Genomic DNA, 11,989 nt, shown 5'->3' on the forward strand with positions numbered 1-11,989 from the left:
AACCAGATGCTCAATTTCAAACAAACTCAGCTGTTGTTCCCTTTCTCTATGAACTATCTGCTAGACACAGGTGCCAAGATGTCCACTGCTGACATTCAGAAAGTCACCCAGACTTTTATGAGGCCAGACCGCCAACCCACAGGGCCACCTCCCTATTTGTATGTGCACTTTACTGAGGTAGGCAAGCTTCTGTTGGACATGATTGCCCATGTGTTGGGGTCCAAAACCAGCGAATTTGTTGATGAAACAGTGCTGGTGTTACTAGCTGCCTATAGCCCAGGCCAACCTCCTACCTACAAATACAATTTTGCCAAGTTCATAGCCAACAGAATACATGAGCAGCTTTTCAAAGTAGACAGGGAGGGCATCTTCAAGTATTCATCTTACATCTACCACCTGTTCATGTACTATCAGTCTGAGGCTTTTCCATGCCACATCAAAAAGCTGGATTCTAAAGGAGAAAGAAGATATGTTATCTTCTGGACATCTGTCTTCCACCGAGTGCAAGATTCACCTTATTCATATTGTGAATTCATAGATCAATTTGTTTACCCAGTCTCTTGTTTATTGATGAGGTCCCCTCCCTCCAGAGTGTCATTTGAAATGCAAAAAATCCTGCAGCTCTCCAAGAATTTTAAAATAGGTGATTGGTACCTATACCAGGATCATACAGTCATCAGAATCTATGGCTGTGAGCTCTGTCCATACAGGCTCCCAAAATATGTGCCTATGAGACTGTTTGCTCTGGAGTATTATAGGCAGCTCATTCATTCTGACCTCACTCACTTTCACAGCTCCAAAAAGAAAGGCCATCTCAAGTTCAAGCACCACCTGGGACCCTTCATTATGAATAAGAAAGAGGGATGGCAAGATGCTGAACTAATCCTCAAAGAGAAGTACAAGCTCTCAAAAATATTCTGGTGGGTCCCTTATGACCCTAAAGGCTTCATCACTGCTAGGAGAGTCAAGTACAGGCTGCTAGGCTATGTGCATTGCAAATATCCACACATTGAACAGTATGCCAATCAGCAAGAATGGAAACCTGATACATTAATTGAAAAATTGACTGAGGAAGAGATAATGCTAAAGAATGTCAAGGATTTGGAAAAGACTCTTGACCTAGATTCTGTGCAGCAGGTACCCTTCAAGCGACCGCACCCAGTAGGAGAAGGGACCTCGGCCTCAACAGCTGCACCAACCAAACAGGCACCTTCTACAGCAGCACCAGATACAGGTAAAGGTAAAGGAATAATGGGTGCTGAAGAGGAAGCACCAAAAGAACAGCCTGCCCCTTCAAGTGAGCAGCAACAAGAGCAGACCCCCCCTCCACAAACTGAGCCACCAGCAGCTCCAATATTGCAAACCCCAGCACATGAGGAGAGGGGTAAGAAGAGAGAAAGAGAAGAGTCCACTCCTGCAAGTGGATCCTCCCAACAACCGGAGACCAAAAGGCAAAGGGCTGACTCCCCTGAGATAGAAGTAATCAGTGAAGAAGTCCTTGACAGCTCAAGGAAAGATGGAGAAGGTAGCCAACAAACAGGTACAAGCTCCTTTCAGCAGGAGCAGGGAGTGCAGCTTGGTTTGGAGGTGTCATCCTCCACTCAGCAGAGAAAGAAGCCTAAAAGCACTAAGGCTTCTTTCAAGCAAATGAAAGCACAAAATGATTTGTTGAGGGTAGAAGTGTACAAACAATTTCTAAATGCAACACCAGCCCGGCAAGAAAGGCTGATGTCAGTTTATGACCTTCAAGAGGATAAAATGTGTTATAGACATTTTTGTGCCTTACAGCTATAAGCATGAAATGTTCATAATCTAAGGGATCCAAAGTCCCTAAACATGTTGTTCCTACCCCTAGAGGAACAAGGCTAACAAACCACAGCAATTCACAGAAGTTCTCCACCAGAAACTGCTCAAAAACAAGTCAATTCAGGATCAATTCAGAGGCTCAACTAGTTGTCTGCGCTGAAATGCAGAGATTACACTGGCTAGGTGCACTGCAACGCAGGTAGAAGCACTACCAGGGTGCGCTGAGCGGGAAGTGACAAATGGCAAGTTCATTCAACGAGGTGGAAAGACCCTGGAAGCTTCCAGAATCTTCTCCAATGACACTTGCCTCAATGAATTCGACTAGTGATGAGTAAGAGGCTCTTAGTCTCCAAGTGGAAGCAAGAACTGACAGAGGGGGAGGACACTAGTCAGATCTCAAGCTGACTCATCCTCTCTCCAAACATCTATATATGGATCTCTCCTCCATGAGATCGGGAGGCTGGAATTTTGTTATTGCAAAGAATTGTTGTTGGTTTGAGACTGGAATCATTGGGCGCTTAATGCTTTGAAGGGAGGTGAAGATAGGAATTTCATTTGCTGGGAAGGAGATGCTGGATTGGAACTCTCTTGGTTGTATCTCCTCCTGAACCTTGTTATTCATCAATAAAGCTATCTTGGTTTCTCCTATATACTGATGTATCTTTGATATATGATTGCATTAGTATGTTTAGTTTATTTCTAATCCTGAACTAGTTATGAATATGAATCTATGTCTTTGTGTAGTGTTCTCTTCTTGTGATCTTGCAGGGACCTGTTGAAGCTGGGCGAGTGAGAAGGCAAGTAGCTGGGAACTCTCAAAGAGAAGAGAAACCGGATCGAGGGACAAACGGAAGACATCGGTTAGTCCATCCATCTCTCTTCATTCTTAATTCATAAAGGAAGAATAGTAGAATAGCTGTTTCTGTTTGTTGCTAAGGCACTGTCACACCTTAGGTGGATAGGATCGTCCTGCATAGGCATTTTTCCCCACAAAAAATTGGCGACTCCGCTGGGGAGATTTGTTTAGTCATTTTATTTGTGTCTCTATCATTGTTTGTTTCATAGACTCAACAGCAACAATCGAACTGCATCTGCTATTCTCAGATGCAAAGTAGACAGCTGCTGCTTTGATCCAATCACTGGATTTGTCTATGATCTGAACAATGGACTCACAAATGATTTGATGATCCTTTGTGATAGATCTTAGTCCTCCTTCAAAGCATCCCTTTGATTGTACCTTGCTTGTTTCTTTATTTGGCCTGAAACTGTAGATTAATCAGCAAACTGTGACCCAGAACCAAGTGAGGAACTCTCGTTTCTCCTTCAGCGCAGACTCTGTGAAGAGGTTCTGCATTTCAACGTAGGTCCCGTGAAGGCTACCTGCACTGAATGTCAAAACCTCTGTGTTGAGGGTGCGTTGGTCTAGTTAGGCCTTGTGCAGCTGGGGTTCTCTGCTCTATTTTGCCTTGTTTTGATCTCTGATTTTTGCAGCCTGTAACCAGCATATGTACCTGTCTAATAACTCCTTTTCTCTGCTTAAATTCCGCCTCCTTTTGTACAAAAAGACTATGAGTGTTTTTATGTGTTTGTGGCGTCATTTACAGTTTTCCTTTGCAAGAGTGAAATAATCATCCTGTAGCCCTTGATTTACATCTGTTGATTGTGATCTTAGGAGAGAGTTCATTGGCTGTTTACAGTTGATTATACATTTACTTTTGCTTTTGGTTTGAGTTTGTCTCTTTTAAGTGTCGAAACAAGTGTTCATTTCGAAAGTCATAAAGTGTTGTATTCTCTTCTACCCTTTCTGGTTTCGAAAAAGTAAACTTGTTGGTATTTGTCATTTAAAAGCAAATTCAAAGTTGTACAAAAAGCTTTCTTTTAGGCATCAATATTAAGAAAGCGGAAAACAAACACCTGCATTGTGCATTTGCATCTTGATAGTTTGCATGCTTGATTTAGGAAAAGTGCATTAGAGTGTGCTCATTGCTCTTTGAGAAAATATGGTGTCTTTCTTTTCCCTTTGTAGCTAGGATTTTCATTGTTGAAAAGATATAAAAGCTTGCTTATCATCTTTAGACTGCATTTAGGAATTGTATCATACATCTCGTGGTGATCCAAAAAGGCAAACTTCTAAAAAGATCAACCTAAAATAAATTGAATGAACTTAACAACGCTTTGTAACTTAACGCACAACATAGAGGTCTAGGCTAGAGACGTGTTCCGGCGTCGTAAAGCCTGGTGACTGTCGATCTCACTGATGGTGGGTGATTCCTCCTGAGGGACGATAGCGCCAGTACGGATTGTGCTCCCATGTACCGTCGAGTATATATTGGGAGACCCCTATAGGCATAAAACCTTTATCCTTAGGAAGTCGTGTCGGCCGCCCTACTGATCGCAATGCACTGAACACAGCATTCAGGAAGATTGACCGCTCGTACCTTAAAAAGTATTATGTGGTTTTGCGAAAAGTTTGGCACACCCTCTACCTAGAACTCCAGAGCAGTTCCTTTTGGCCTTTTTCAGACTCTATAATGGAAAAAGTCCATCTGAGCATTTGTCACCTCGGGCTCGTTAAAACATCGAAGGAGACTAGAGTCATCTTTAGCTTTTTCTTGACTCTTTAAAATTGAAAAAGCAAGTTGTGTCTAAAGCGTCGCTAAAATTTATTTTAAACGAAACAATCACCCCTTCTTCCTGCGTTGATCTTTAGGTTGAGAAAATGGAGCACACCAACCAAGGAATTCCCCTTGGTGGAAATCCTAGTCCCTTCTCCTCTTGGGGAGATGTTGGTGCGCCCCATATGGCCACATTGTCGCTTCCAGGACTGACAATTGGCTTGCCGGTCTGGCTCTTTTCAACCAATGTCGTTCAGAACACCACTATTCATGAATAGTCAAATCAACAGTTAGACTAGACCAGAGTTACCCACCAGCCTTCTACTTCATCTAATTTTTCCTCTCCTCCTTCCTCTTCGCTTGACGGAACTGGTAAAACAAAAAACCAAGTTCCTAAGGAGAAGAAGGAAAAGAAGAAGAAAGAGAAGAAGAAGAAGGAGCCAAAAGCGACTGGGGGCAAACAAGTGTCGTCTGACAAAAATCCACACACAGCACTGACTAGGCCTAAATCGCCATGTGTCATATGCAAGGGAGACCACTTCCACAGAGATTGTCCCTGCATCCCTCGGATACTAAGGGACTGTTCTCCCCGTTTGCACAATTCGGTGGCGTCAACCTCTGATAGCCATGTTGACAGCACACCGTCAACTAGTGAAAGTGAAGCCACAGGATAGAGAGGGAAAGCTAGATTTCCCTGCAAACTGTGTGAAGGCGACCATGCCATCCACCGTTGTCCCTTCTTAGACGAGGCTAAAAGTGTTTTGGAAGATCGCCCGGTTTTACCAGCGCGACTTCCTCCTGGATATCAAAAACTCCTGCCAAGTCCTTCACCAGTTGAGAACCCGGCTGGCCCGCTTAGGTGGTCAGCCGAAGCACCTATCATTGAGGATGAACCGTCCGAATCCATACCTGACGAAAGTCAAAAGGTCGAGGTGGCAGTTAACTCGGTCTTGCCTTCAGAGGTTCTATCTTCGAATGATACCATCACAGAAGAGAATAAAGATGACACCGTCCAAATTCTCTTCATCAACACAGACTCCAACGAATAAGGGGGCAATTTGCCCATTCCTTTATCGCAGGAAGGAACTTCGTTAGAGTCATACCCGGCTGTCTATTCGGTCCCACCACCAAGCAACCTAGTTGTATCCTTTGACTGGAACCAACTAGGCAGACCCCGGTTACCAGCAAGCATACCATTCAGAATTATCGTTCAAATATACAGAATGGTAATGGCTGGCACCATCATTGATGAGGGGGCATATGTGAGTATCCTTTCCTCTATTGCTTGGAAAGCGCTTGGTTCGCCAGCGCTTTTGCCTGAAAAGAGAAATCTGACAGGCTTTGATAAAGGAACCAGTCGACCTTTAGGGATTCTTCCCAATGTGCCAATCACATTGAAAGGGAAGACCGTTCAAATGAACGTGATGGTCGTTCAAGGACCCTTGGATTATAACCTACTCCTTGGACGAGACTATATATATTGCATGGGAGCCATCGTCTCCTCACTCTTTAGAGTAATGTGTTTTCCGCACGAAGGAAGAGTGGTCAAGCTCATGGACCAACTTTCATTTCCCAGATCACGCATCGCAAATAGTCAGACACCATCCCTAAATGGTCTCTTCACGCAAGAAATGTCTCAACCCACGGTCCGTCCTCCCGATGAGCGCGAGTGATTCGGAAGGATATGACTGGAACCCAGGGGCATGCGTCCTGGTCTGCTTCGGCAGGAAAACTTTGGGTATAGGGTAGGTTTCCGCGGGAGAATATGACTAGTCCGTACCCCGTCCGGCATGGAAGAGGGGTTGTTCTAGAATAAGATTCTTTTGTCAAAGTTATGTGAGTTGACAGACGGAGTCTCTCACCTTTGTCTATTTCGGTAGACATCGCTGAAGAAGTGTCTTGTTTGTTGTGCAAATGAAACAATCTTTGGGTAACCTGAAAGAGGTAGGCCTTTCCTGGTAGAACAAATGTTTTATCTGCAAATTGAGGGGTAACCTTGAAATCGTACTTTATACCTGGGGGCATGCAAACCTTTTGGAGTGCAAGCAAGGGGCGGCTATTTATTTTTTTAAATTTTTAGGTCCTCCCTTTAAACCTGTAGGTCTAACCCTTTAAACTCGTAGGATTAGTCGTTTCCGAACTTGCATAACGAAAGGATCTGGAGCAAAGCTTTGTAAGATCTAAGCTCCATAAAAAATAGCATCTTCAATGAGACATTATTATCATATGACTGGATTAATCGAGCAGTTTTAGCACACAGTTCATGCTCGTTAAAAAATAAACGCAAGATCCGAGCAGTTTTAGCACATAGTTCATGCTCGTTAAAAAATAAACATAAGATTGAGTAGTGTTTTTCCGCGTTTAAGCTCGTTAAAAAATGAACTATCTTCCGGTAAATAACCACTGTGAATGTAACATTATCAGCCATTAAAGCCTTGGTTGTGTTTGCACCGTCACCTCCACTTTTCCATTGGCCGACCGTTCACCTCCATATGATTGTTTACCCATTTTGAGGAACAGCTGCGAAGAGTGATTTCACTAGCCATCCTTGTGACACTGTCGTGCTTGGAAAATTCTAACCCTTACCTGGAATCAGCTTCTAACCCGTTTTATCACTCATTCCTCAAAAGACGAGTCTTCTTTAAGCTCTTTTCATCTGACTCGTAAAATATGAAAAGATTGCCGAGTTTTGGCCTTCCAGCTCGTTAAAGCGACCGAAAGTGCTATCCCTCCTCTAGATTTTAATCTTTTTGGACCTGAGGGATTATTGCACAAAAAGATCAAGCGCTTGTTTTGTTCGGCTCGTTAAAACTATCGAAAACTCATCCCTTCTGTATTGTTTTATACTTTTTCGGACTTAAGGGATTAGATGACGAAAAAGGACTTTCAGAGTTGACTTTACTTACCTTTTCAGACTCTCTAAAAATGAAAAGGACCGAGTTATCTTTGTCGTTAGACTCGTTAAAAGCATTAAATAGCGACAAACTTGTCTTTAGACGAGAACGAGTTTCACTATCGCTAGGTTCGTTAAAACATAGCGATGGGCTTGCCCGAAGGGCAAGTTATAGAACAAGCATATGTTATCCTCCTCAAGCTTGACAAAAATAAAGAGGTACTGGTCAGCAATGACTGGGGAAAATTGGGAGAAACTCAAGAAAACTTTGATGGTAGCAAGTCGCTCTTGAACATGACACTTTTCCTCCGTACCACAATCGGGTTGGGTTGTTTCATTCACCGGTCACATCACCATGGTCTCACCATACCATCCATATTTGGGGTAATGCTACCGATCCATCGCATAAGTGTCGCCATATGTTCAAGAGAAGTCGTTCAGAGAAGTCAACCATGTCCCATCCACTGCCGTACATTATCCTTCATCCTTTCATGACCGCCACCCTGAATCATATGTCATCAGATCGTTTTCACCTCCATCAAAATCATTAGCTCCGTTCCGTGTCATTGATGTGGGATTCATTAAGGCCCTCCTTTGACGGATCGCTTCTTGTCGACATCAGCTCATTATCGAAGAAGTTGATCTAGGAACAACCGCTTCAGTACTTTGAAGCTTGCATGCCTCAATGGCAAGTTTCTCACTTCCGGCGACAGGTATACATCAATGACCTTCGACCGAAAGATTTTGCGTGGTGTTCGACGCCAAGTCCTTTATTCACACCACGTGAATTGTACTACAGTACCTTGAGGGTCATTATCATTATCAGTGATTCCTCTCGCGCTTGTTAACGGTTTGCCTCATTGACCGGTAATCAAGCGATGTCTTTCCATGTTCGACTTCAGAACATTTATCACATGGATCTACTTGTACTTAGAGTGAAGATCGAACGAGTTTGAAGACCCCAAATCTAGTTTCATCCATCCGGGCTGCGATATATATTCAGGAAAGATAAAGACAGTGACATGTACATCATTGCAGCAGATAATCATCCTACCCAAAGGATGATAATTTCATCAAAATTATCAGTCTACCATCAGACGATTGTCTGTTCCATGTACAGAAAAATGAATTTATAAAGCTGAGCATGGGAATGCCCGCCTCAGCTAAATCATGAAAGCAGTATGAAAAATAATGTATTGTATTGTATCTTATTACAGGTCTCCTCCCAGCATTGGATGAACTTCGGATCCTCCTAATAAAGCATTTCACCCAATAAATGGCCTCATACTTTAGGGGGCAACTGTTATAGACATTTTTGTGCCTTACAGCTATAAGCATGAAATGTCCATAATCTAAGGGATCCAAAGTCCCTAAACATGTTGTTCCTACCCCTAGAGGAACAAGGCTAACAAACCACAGCAATTCACAGAAGTTCTCCACCAGAAACTGCTCAAAAACAAGTCAATTCAGGATCAATTCAGAGGCTCCATTAGCTGTCTGCGCTGAAATGCAGAGATTACACTGGCTAGGTGCACTGCAACACAGGTAGAAGAATTACCAGGGTGCGCTGAGCGGGAAGTGACAAATGGCAAGTTCATTCAACGAGGTGGAAAGACCCTGGAAGCTTCCAGAATCTTCTCCAATGACACTTGCCTCAATGAATTCGACTAGTGATGACTAAGAGGCTCTTAGTCTCCAAGTGGAAGCAAGAACTGACAGAGGGAGAGGACACTAGTCAGATCTCAAGCTGGCTCATCCTCTCTCCAAACATCTATATATGGATCTCTCCTCCATGAGATCCGGGAGGCTGGAATTTTGTTATTGCAAAGAATTGTTGTTGGTTTGAGACTGGAATCATTGGGTGCTTAATGCTTTGAAGGGAGGTGAAGATAGGAATTTCATTTGATGGGAAGGAGATGCTGGATTGGAACTCTCTTGGTTGTATCTCCTCCTGAACCTTGTTATTCATCAATAAAGCTATCTTGGTTTCTCCTATATATTGATGTATCTTTGATATATGATTGCATTAGTATGTTTAGTTTATTTCTAATCCTGAACTAGTTATGAATATGAATCTATGTCTTTGTGTAGTGTTCTCTTCTTGTGATCTTGCAGGGACCTATTGAAGCTGGGCGAGCGAGAAGGCAAGTAGCTGGGAACTCTCAAAGAGAAGAGAAACCGGATCGAGGGACAAACGGAAGACACCGGTTAGTCCATCCATCTCTCTTCATTCTTAATTCATAAAGGAAGAATACTAGAATAGCTGTTTCTGTTTGTTGCTAAGGCACTGTCACACCTTAGGTGGATAGGATCTTCCTACATAGGCATTTTTCCCCACAACAAAATGATCCTCAGTCACTTCAAGCCTAAGGTGCCGCAGCCTAAATCAGCTGCAGATTTTGTAAGGACAAGGATGGAAGCCATGGCAAAGGACATTTGCCCCATGGACCAAATAGAACTCCACAAGCAAACTGGAGAAATGGTCTATGCCACCTTGGTGGACCGGGCAACCATGGCCCATGAATTAAAAGAATCACTGAAAAATACCAACATTCAGTTGGATTTTGAGAGAATGTCCTCCATGGCCAAGGACAACAGAATAAAATCGCTAGAGGACATCATCATTGACTTAGGACATGATCCTAAGGATCCAAAGGGCGTAAGGGCCCTCCTAAAGAAAAAAGAAGATGACCTTAATGCACTAAAGAAAAGGTTAAAGCTGCTGCCCACAGAGCACCCTCAAACAACAGAGTTACAGAAGGAAAAGGAGGCCGATGAGCAACTGGACCTCATAATGCAGCTCAACCAGAAGGTCCTCGATTTGGAGAAGGAACTTGAAGGAGCACTGCAAGATAAGCAGGGAGAATCCACATCCCAAGCTCCTCCAACTACTTCAACCACTGCAACAACAACAGAGGCAGCAGTAGCCCCTGTCACAACCACAGCCACAACAGAAGCAGCAACAACAACAAACGCTCCAGACTCTAGTACAAGCATGGAAGATTTGACTAAGGCTATTAAAGAAATGGAGCTCCAGGCCACTGAGATAAAACAAGCCAAGGAAAATTTGGCAAAGCTGGATACGAAATATGATAAATCAAAAATGACTGTGGCAGAGCAAGGAAGAGAAATAAAGGCCCTCAAAGAAAAGATAAAGGCCTTGGAGAAAGAGCTGAATCTAGAAAGCACCATGGCTGAAATAAAAAGAATTTTGTGGGCCAAAATTGACCAATCCATCACTAAACAATGGAAGTCAATTAAAACTGTACATGAACAAATGGATTTAATTGGCCAAGCACAGATAGAAATTCAGAAGGCCAAAACAATGCTGGAAAATAGGCCTGAGCGGGCCAATAGAATGATTGATTTTTTGAATAAGCAGACTAAGGAAGAACTGGCAGACTTCGGCATTGTCAACAGAACAGAGGCTGTCCTTACAGCTAAAAGGGTGCTAACTCTCAGGAATTTTGTACAAACCGTGGAGAGGAAATGCTATGAGATACAGGCTGAGGTGGACGAGTATAAACTCAAAATGGGAGCACTGCAGCAAAAGGGACTGCCCAGCCTACTAAATGGTGCAGGAAGACTGATCTCCCGAGAGCAATATGCCACCAGAATGTCAAATTATATTGAAAATCAAATCACTGCATCTGGCAGTACTTCTGAGGAAACAGGGCCTCCAACAGGACAGAGTCTATACAATAAACTTGAAGGTCTGTTTTTTATTGAAAATGAAGTAAATCACCTTTTTGAAATTCCTCCAAATTTTTACAGATATACAGAGGCAGATGAAACTTTAGTGAAGATTCGAAGACATCAAATGCCCAAGGAGGATTGGTGGCAGGCAATGCTTCAAATTTTGCCACAATAGCCTCAGTTGCTCGGTCATTGCCAGCTCCAACTCAGCAAAAGTCAAGCAGCAGAATAAAGACAGCATTTAAGGCAGCTGAAAGGTGACTCAGCATATGGACAACGACAGCAAGCCCAAGAGATAAGAAATACGCAATTTTTGGACAGCGTATCCTCAGCCGACTCCAACAGCCACAAAGTCAACAGTTTCTGACTATTTTGGACAGCTAAGGCACTGAAGAGTTACTACAGCATTTACTTTCTCAGCTACCATGCTCCAGAAGTTGGCACGATATTAATGGAACATTTATTTCATCAGCTAGATATTTTCTTATGTAAATTATGTATATATACCTCCCCTGGCAGCGTATAAGGGGTTGGTGATTTTCATTCTGAGGCAAATGTATTGTATACTTTCAGATTATCTAATGAAAAAGGCTGGAAAAGCTCAGTGATCTCCTGAAAGTTTGATGTCTTGGTGATGCTATGCATGTTGTTGCAGAATTCCTGTGCTGTCTGATGGAACAATAAGTTTTCTCAATCGATGTTTTGTTTTCTTATGTTTATCTAAATCATATACATGTTTCACTAATCTAGCAGTAGGGAAAAGGAATAGTACAGGAAATGTTTGACTACATCTTGTGCTCAATCTCTATTGCTCTAAATGTTTTCTTCAGAATTGACCATGAACATGAATTCTTAATTGCTCATGTTTTCATTAATTCTATAAATATGAATGTTATGTAGAAATTCTTCATTGCTTCTAAATAATGTTCTCACTGTTATCCATACCAGTTTGTTGAAAGATTCTTAATTGCCTTTCATA

This window comes from Pinus tabuliformis, chromosome 1_1 (assembly GCF_031772625.1).
Source record: "Pinus tabuliformis cultivar Carrire ecotype Pingquan chromosome 1_1, CPIR1, whole genome shotgun sequence".
NCBI classification, from domain to species: domain Eukaryota; kingdom Viridiplantae; phylum Streptophyta; class Pinopsida; order Pinales; family Pinaceae; genus Pinus; species Pinus tabuliformis.